We start from the raw sequence: 8,667 nt of genomic DNA on the forward strand, positions 1-8,667 counted from the left end.
AAGGGGTGTGCAGAGAGCTGGTTAGGCCTTCTTTCTGAGCGTGTACATGAGAGTGCTTGAGTTGGGACTGAGAAGGCAGATCACCCTCCCCAGTGTGGGTGGACACCCTCCATCTGTTCAGGGCCTGGATAGAACAGAAAAGGCAGAGGAAGGGCGGATCCACACTGCCTGAGCTGGGCCGTCCACCTTCTGTCCTTGGACCTTGGCTCAGGTGCTCTGACTTGGGTTGGAACTACCACCAGCCTTCCTGGGCCTCCAGCTTTACAAAAGGCAAATGGTAAACTTCCGTAATTGCATGAGAATCTCTCTAAGGCATTTCTCTCTATATATCCATATAGGTCCTGTTGGTTCCGTCCCTCTAGAGAACCCACCTAATGACCTAGTGGGGTGACGGGGACCCGGGGGGATGCCTGGGCCTTGCTTCTCCCCTGAGCAGGCATTTGTCTGTCTTCTGCCCCAAAGCTGCCTTGGCATGTTGGGAGGTCTTTTTTCTAGTATGAAACTTCTTGATGTGTTCGGTGACTCATCCATCAGAAGGCCCTTAAGAGTGGCAGTCACACTGCCTTCAGAGATGAGTAAATCACGACTCAGACTCGTGGGGGCTCAGAGTTCCCCAGCAACAATGCAGTGTAGGGGGGTGGAAGTGCAGGTCAGCGTGGGTAGGTGAGGTGTGTGGGGGGCGGCCCTCATGTAGCACCCGGTGCTGGTGACACAGAGCCATGTGACTGGTGCCAGGCCCTCTGTCACAACTCTGGACACTTCTGTTGCAGTTTTAAGGATTCTGCAGAGTGGACTGTGAGCTTGGGTTGATAAAGGCACATAGGGAAGGAGGGTATTGGGGGACGGTTAGAGAAGTGGGGATAGAGGAAGTGGAGCTTGGGAGCCCAGAGATTCTGCCACTGACCCGCCCTGTGATGTGTGATCCTGGGGAGTCTCCACTTCCTTGGGGACAGAGGGAGGCCACCCGGTCATGGTGTCAGGAAGATCCATGGAGATGTAACACTAAGAGAGTTTCCTGTCTTAGACATGGTCAAGGGCAGGGAGAATGGCCTCCAGCAGGGAGGCTGGGAAGGGGTTGGAGGGAGCACGGCTGGAGTGCGCTCCTGAACTTGCTGAATGCCGAGCGCGGCCCCTCTGCTTCCAGCTATCCAGGACTCCCCATAAATCCAAATTTCTGACTCCTTTGGCCTGGGCAAGTTAGGCTTTCCAGGTGGTTCTTAGATGCATGCAACCTGGTCTGGGAAGCTGCAGCCCAAAGCAGGGCACCTCCTACTTTACCATCCACACAAATCACAGGCGTCTCTCTCTGAAATGAAGACTCTGACTCAGGAGGTCTCAGGTGGAGTGGGTTTCTTCATCTCTAACAGGTGCCCAGGTGAAGGACAAAGATCACACTTTCAATGACGCACCTTTATAGTCATGGGTCTCAAATTTCCCTGCATATCAGAATCCCTCATGGGAGTCTGTGAAGCAGGGCACTCAAAGCCGGTGCTCTGGGGCAACCCAGAGGGATGGAGTGGGGAGGAAGGTGGGAGGTGGGTTCAGAATGTGGGGACACATGTGCACCCGTGGCCAATTCATGTCAATGTATGGCAAAAACCACCACAATTATTAATAAAGGAATTATCCTCCAATTAAAATAAATTAATTAATTAAAAGAAATGTGGATACATGAGTGGTCCTAGGGTCTCACAGTCCTGGACACCCAGTGCGTGTCTGACATGCCCAAATGTTGTTCTGGTCTCACTAGCCCAGGGGGCTACACACTCAGGACCTAGGTCACTGGGTCTGTGGAATTCTCAGCCTGGTCATTCAAAGGCACTACCCAGCTCTCAATACAGCTTCTTTATTTTCCTGGTCCCTTGATTCCTTGATTTTGATGAGTACAGATTTGAATGCCAAGGGGTTGGTTCAGTGCTCTGGTTATGTTTATCCCAAGGCTGTGCTTGCAAAGGTTGGAATCTCCATGCCTCACTCCAGTTCATCTGCAGGACCCTGGTGGACAGCAGGTGACAGCAAGACCGTAGAAACAACATAACGTCAGGATTACCTTAGTTTCCTGAGGCTGCTGTGAAAAACTGCCACAAACTCAGTGCCTTTAAACAACAGTTCTGGAGCCAAAGGCCTGAAATTAGTGTCACTGCACTGAAATCAAGGAGGATCCATTTCTTGCTTCTTCCAGCATCAGTGGCTGCTGGCATTTGTCGGCTTGTGGCTGCATCACTCCAATCTCTGTCTGCTCCATCTCTGCATCACTTTCTCTGTGTGGGTGTGTGTGTGTGATCTCCCTTTGCCTCTCTCCTTCAAGGGTATCTGTGACAGTCTTTGGTGCCTACCTGGACAATCCAGGATAATCACCCCATCTCATGTAATGACATTACATGTCATTTGGTCACATCTACAAAGACATTTTTTTCCAGATAAGGTAACATTCACAGATTCCAGGAGGTAGGGCCTGATATCTAGGGGACTATTTATGGCCTAATAATAATCTAAAACAGGCCCCAACTCTGTTATCCTTCAGATGATAACTCAAGGCCTGGAGCTGGTGGGACATTGCTGAATGCTTGTGGAGTAAACTGAAGTGGTCTTCCCTGGTGACTCATCAGTAAAGAATCTGCCTGCAATGCAGGAAAACCGAGTTCGCTCCCTGGGTCAATAAGATCCCCTGGAGAAGGGAATGGAAACCCACTCTAGTATTCTTGTCTGGAAAATTTCATGGACAGAGGAGCCTGGCAGGCTACAGTCCACGGGGTCTCAAAGAGTCAGACATGACTGAACAACTAACAATATCTCAATATCTTAAATAGGAAGGAAGTGGGCAAGCACATGAATTCAGAACCTGAAAACAGTGAGGCATCAGAGAACTGCAGTGGGAAAGTAAGAATGAAGTGTGGGAGGCATTTTTTTTTTTTTTTTTGGCCACACCGTGTGGCATGTGGGATCTTAGTTCCCTAACCAGGGATCAAACCCACGCCCCATGAGGCAGAAGCATGGAGTCTTAACCACTGGATCACCAGGGAAGCCTGTGGGAGACTTTTTTAGATGTTCCATTAAAGAGTCCGGACACTGACCTGAATGCAAGAAAGAGCTTATGAAGCCATTCATTCATTTAATACTGAACAATAGAGCACAGGGTTATTTCGACTTCGTGCGGAAGTGAAGACAGGCCTCCTAGAGAGATGGCATTGAATTAGGACAAGAGCTGTGTTTCAGTAGGTTCTCTTAGTAGGTCTAAGTTAGTGCCCTATGAGTTTGGGTGCAGCATCAGTCAGGGTTCACTAGAAAAACAGAACCAATGGGAGATATCTATACCTATATCTGTATCAACATCTGCATCTGTGTCTAATATATGTATGTTGTTTAGTCACTAAGTCTTGTCTGACTCTTTGTGACCCATGGACTACAGTACACCAGGCCTCCCTGTCCCTTACCATCTCCTGGAATTTGCTCAAATGTATGTCCATTGAATGGTGATGCTATCCAACCATCTCATCCTCTGCCACCCTCTTCTGTTTTTGCCTTTAATCTTTTCCAGCACCAAGTTCATTTCCAGTGAATTGGCCGTTTGCATCAGGTGGTCAAAGCATTGGAGCTTCACTTCAGCGTCGATCCTTCCAATGAGTATTCAGGGTTGATTTCCTTTAGGATTGACTGGTTTGATCTCCTTACTGTCCAAGAGACTCTCAAGAGTCTTCTCCAGCACCACAATTCGAAAGCACATATATATATATATATATGAGAGAGAGAGACAGACAGAAAGACAGAGAGAGACAGATGTAGAGATTTCAAGGAATTGGCTTATGTGATTGTGGGGGCTGACAGGTCCAAAATAAGTAGGGAAAACTGGAGACCCAATGAAAGGTTGATGCTGCAACTCAAATCTGAAGGCAATCTGATGACAGAGTTCGCTTTTCCTCAGGGGACCTCAGTCATTACCTCTTAAGATCTTCAACTGATTGGGTGAGGCCCACCCACATTACAGAGGGTCATCTTCTTTCCTCAGAGTCTACTGGTATAAAATGTTACTCTCATCTAAAAAATATCTTCACAGCAACACCTAGACTGATGTTTGACCAAATCTTGGCCCTGTCAAATTGATGCATAAAAGTAACCATCACAGCTGCTATATTTTCTGGTGAATTAAGATTTATAACTATTGAATCTCAGCAGATTGTATCTTGCTCCATTACATAATAGCCCTCTTTGTTCCTGTGAATGCTTTATGCCTTGAGTTCTTTATGCAACATTAATTTGTCACTCTTGTTACATTTTAAATTTCAGTTTTCAAATGTAGTCCCCTTTAGACCTCTGTTTGTTAGCATTTTGGGTGCAGTTCTTGGAAACAGCACTTAAACTGGATTTGTATTTATCTCCCTGGTCTAATGGACTTTAGATAGGAAATGCAGCCCATTCATATTTCTTATGAAAGTTGATGTCCATGGTTTTAAATTTTTCATCCTTTATTATGTTTTGTTGTTCCTGCTGTTTCTTTTTTCCCCTTTCTTTTTGTCTCTTATGCATAATCTCCCAATCCTCCCAACTTCCACACTACTCAGCTCCTTGAACTTTTCCACTCCACCCCTTGCTCCCTCTTCTCCTGGGTTTTGCTAAGATCAATTCTATTTTTCCACTTCCAGGCTACACAGGTTTCCCTTACAGTATGTGGCTTATGTTTCAAGAATCCCTACTTAGCAATTATGGTACAGAATCCCAGGTATATTTAGATTAAACCATCAATTTTGCAAAGGTCACTGCTCACCACCATTTTCTGAGTTCTATCTTGGGTTATCGACTCTGACTGAACTGTGTTGGTGAGAAAGAAACTTCTGTGGGTAAGAGGAAACTTCTCTGTGTCTGGCCATGTCAGATATTTCCCTTCTTTTGCCCTGACATGTGAAGTTCATCACAGGAGGGGAAAGTCTCAGTGTCTGACATTCAGAATCCCTATATATTATCCCAAAGTCACCAAGGAATATGACTCTGCTCTGAGTCTCCTTCTCTTGGATGTGACTGGCTTTTTCTGGAATTCTGCAAGACTTTCTCCTTATCCTTGGAGTTGGGGACTTTATGGCATAGCTTCAGCCCCAGAGACATTTTCTATTAGCATTTCTTTCATTTCTGCTTCCCCTCAAGCTCCTTTTGGAGTGCCTGTTCTTTAAATGCTGTACCTCTTAGAACTGCCTGCAAGCCTCCCATTTTCTCCCTGATGATTTTCATGTTTTCCCTCCACGTTATCTCCCAGTTTTTTTTTTTCCTTTTATTTCCACCTTGACTGTTTTCTTTCTGAATTTACCTATGACTTTTAAAGTTTTTTCATTCCATGCGCTGTGCTGTGCTTAGTTGCTCAGTCGTGTCCAACTCTTTGCGACCCCATAGACTGTAGCCTGCCAGACTCTTCTGTCCATGGGGACCCCCACGCCAGAATGCTAGAGTGGGTTGCCATGCCTTTCTCCAGGAAATCTTCCCAACCCAGGGATTGAACCCAGGTCTCCCGCATTACAGGGGGATCCTTTACCGTCTGAGCCACTAGGGAAGCCCACGGCATATGTTAAATGTTTCTGTGCTCTGACTGTGATTCATTTTCTCTCTTTCTTTCCCAGGAGGAACTGTTTACCCTGTCTTCTTCCCTCTATTTATTGGGTCCTTTCAAAGGTTTTGTCCTCTACTTGATGGTGGTCTCCTAGGCAGTGGCCAGCCAGTGGGAGTGGATGACAAGCCTCTTATGTTCTTGTGGACGGTGACGATTGAATTGGAAAAGTCCTGTCGAGATGCTGGAGGAGGCGTCTCTGCTCCCAGACTTGCAGGTGCAAGGAGGGCTGCTGGTTCTCAAGGGTGGGCTGCAGGAGCCATTCGGGTCAGCCTCCAGCCCTCTGAGCTGAAGGAGAGGGTGGGCAGTAAGGACGAGGGCACGTGTGTGCGCGCGCTCAGTCATTTCCAACTCTTTACAACCCCACAGGAAGCAGCCCGCCAGGCTCCTCTGTCCATGGCATTTTCCCAGCAAGAATTCCAAAGCAGCTTGCCTTTTCCTCCTTCAAAGATACCCATCTTTGGGTTAGAAATAAAAGAAACTCATCTGATTCATTTTCAAAGAGCCGCTAAGCTCCCAATAGATAAATGAGAGAGTGAATTCTTCTCAAAATTAAGAAATATATAATGTCCAGCCTCTGAGTTACCATGGAAATGCAGATTGCAATTGCAAAGAAACTATTTTCCACTTACCATATTAGGCAAGAGTAAAAAATAAATAATTCCCCAAGCTAGTGTGTGCCCCTTGGAGATACACTGGAAGTAACTTTGAGAAGCCTGTTTCAGAAAAAATGTATCTATAGATGTGAAGAATCCTCTCAGAATCTAGGGATTCTGCTTCTAGGGCTTTGCCCTAGTGCCTTGGCCCCCAGCCTTTTTGGAACCAGGGACCAGTTTCTTAGAAGACAATTTTTCCATGGATGGGTGGCTGGGGGGATGGTTCAAGCAGTGACACGAATGATGGGGAGCAATGATAGGTGGTAGATGAAGCTTTGCTTGGTCGCCCACCACTCACCTCCTGTTGTGCAACCTGATTCCTAACGGGCCATTGACCGCTATTGGTCCCCTGAGGGTTGGGGACCCCTGCCCGGGGCTGGGGACCCCTGCCCTAAGGCACACACACATGCACCAACACGCGCAGTGTAATCACAGTGATTTCTGGAAACCCTTCCTTAAATATGCATAAACCATTACAAAATGTGAACAGTAACAGCCTGTGGTTCTTTTCTTTTTTCTATTTTGTGTGATCCTCCAAGTTTTCTGTAATTAGTATACTGTATGGGGGAAAGAATTCTGTATGACTCTGGACAAATAAACCTTCTATGCCTGAGCCTCAATCTTCTCATCAAGAAAGATGAACCCAAAGCTACCTGCCTCACAGGGTTATTGGGGGTGAAATGAAAAACATGTGAAAGCCCCCCAAACTGAGCCTGGAGCAAAGCTAGTGCTGCTGGATGCCTGGCTCCTTCGTTCTTCTGTGGGCCTCACAGGGTCACACAAGAAGATAGCGATGGGACAGAGGTGGGGCACCTGGGAATAAAGTGAGGGAACTGATATGAATCACAAGGCTTTAAAAATTCCCTGAGCTAGTGTGTTCAGCAGATAGACCTTATCTCCGGAACCATCTGGAATCTTTGCTCCCAACCTGTTGGTAACATGTTTCCAGCGGCCATTCTGAGCCGCAGTCTGCAATGACAACCCAGGACAGGCATCTCAGGTTGGCTGTGAGGATCAGACATAGAGCAGACACAGCCCAAGAGGTGCCCCTGCTGCCAACCCGGGCCTCTCAGCCCCAAGGCCTGGCTTAAGAATAGACCTTTGCCCTCATCTCCAAACCACCCCTCTCAGACCCCAGGGGTAGTGTTAGTCGCTCAGTCCTGTCCATCTCTTTGCTATCCCAGAGACTGTAGCTCACCAGGCTCCTTTGTCCACGGAATTCTCCTGGCAAGAATACTGAAGTGGGTTATCATTTCCTTCTTCAGGCTCAGACCCCAGAGAAGGACCCAAAGAAGAGGGTTTCCAGACTGCCTCATCCTTGCCCCACTCCCTGGGTTGGTAATAGATATTTTTAAACGAATTTCACAATTACTCTGTGAACGCATTCTATATTGCATTTGATCTTGTGCTTTTAAAGCAGTCCTTGGTTAAATGAGTCACATTAAATGGGATTTCCAATTCGTGCTCCATTAGGGCAGCCCTCTCCATCTTTGATGGGGCCGAAAATTAAGGCGTCTGGTGCATAGTAGGCACTCACCGTGTCAGTTAATATTGCAAGAGCAGTGATAATATCTGAAGTTGGGGAGCCTGGGGCCAGAGTAGTGGGTGAAAGGTCGTCTTGAGCCTCGCCCGTGGGCTTGCAGCCGGGCACAGCAACCCGGACGCCTTGTGGGTGTGGCGTGGCGTGCAAGGGTTCAGTCTGGGCAGCACGGCCCGAGTTAGCTCGGAAACTTTCGCAGTGGGCGGGCCAGACCCGCCCTCCCGGCGTCCTCAAGCTTGGCAGCGCCATGGGCCCGTAGGCTGTAGCCGCCGAGGCGCTCTGTGATTGGCGGAGGTGCGGCGTGATTGGCAGGCAGACCGGCCGCTCAGCGGGCCGAGTCGGCGCCGCGTCCTCCGGGCCGCGTCGGGAGTGGAGGACGGCCTGGGGCCCCGCCCCGGCCCCGCCCAGGCCCCGCCCCTCCCCGCGCTGCTAGTTGCGCTCATCGGCTTCCACAGAAACCAGTACAGCCCACTTGGTCCCGGCTGCTTTCCTTCGGCCCTGGTCCCTCCAGCTGCTGCCGATCAACTTTGTGGCGAGCTCGGAGGCCCAAGGGCGTCGCAGCGCCGCGTGAGGCCCTCTCGCGGGCCGGTGAGTACTTCGGGGCGAGGGGCGGTCGCAGCGGCACCTGGAAAGCGAACCGAGAGCGCCTGGACTGGCCGCCCGCCTCGGCCTCAGTTTCCCCATCTGAGCGGTGGGCGGCTGGTACCAATGTCCCCTGCAAGTTCCCCAGAAGTTGGAGGGCCAGGGTCCCGTCCTCTCCGCGACACTCAGGGCTCCCCCTGCCCGGGCCTGTATCGCGGCTTCCTCCCGGGGATGCGCGCCCCCTCAACCCTAAGCCTGGGCTCCCCGGGCATCGTGGGGGCACCGCGCGCTCTGAGCAC

At 49.3% G+C, this 8,667-nt stretch overlaps 1 protein-coding gene across 1 annotated transcript in view; it reads left to right on the forward strand.

Annotated features, from left to right (window-relative positions):
- Nucleotides 1–8,210: 8,210 nt before the first annotated feature.
- Nucleotides 8,211–8,667, forward strand: part of WFS1 (Wolfram syndrome 1 (wolframin)) — a 32,682-nt gene continuing 32,225 nt past the window's right edge. Inside the window, exon 1 of the mRNA XM_010847787.1 lies at nucleotides 8,211–8,374. The gene's annotated coding sequence lies outside the window, so the exon portion shown is untranslated. The remainder of the gene's footprint in view (nucleotides 8,375–8,667) is intronic.

The sequence above is a fragment of the Bison bison genome, unplaced genomic scaffold (genome assembly GCF_000754665.1).
Source record: "Bison bison bison isolate TAMUID 2011002044 unplaced genomic scaffold, Bison_UMD1.0 scf7180017864255, whole genome shotgun sequence".
NCBI classification, from domain to species: domain Eukaryota; kingdom Metazoa; phylum Chordata; class Mammalia; order Artiodactyla; family Bovidae; genus Bison; species Bison bison.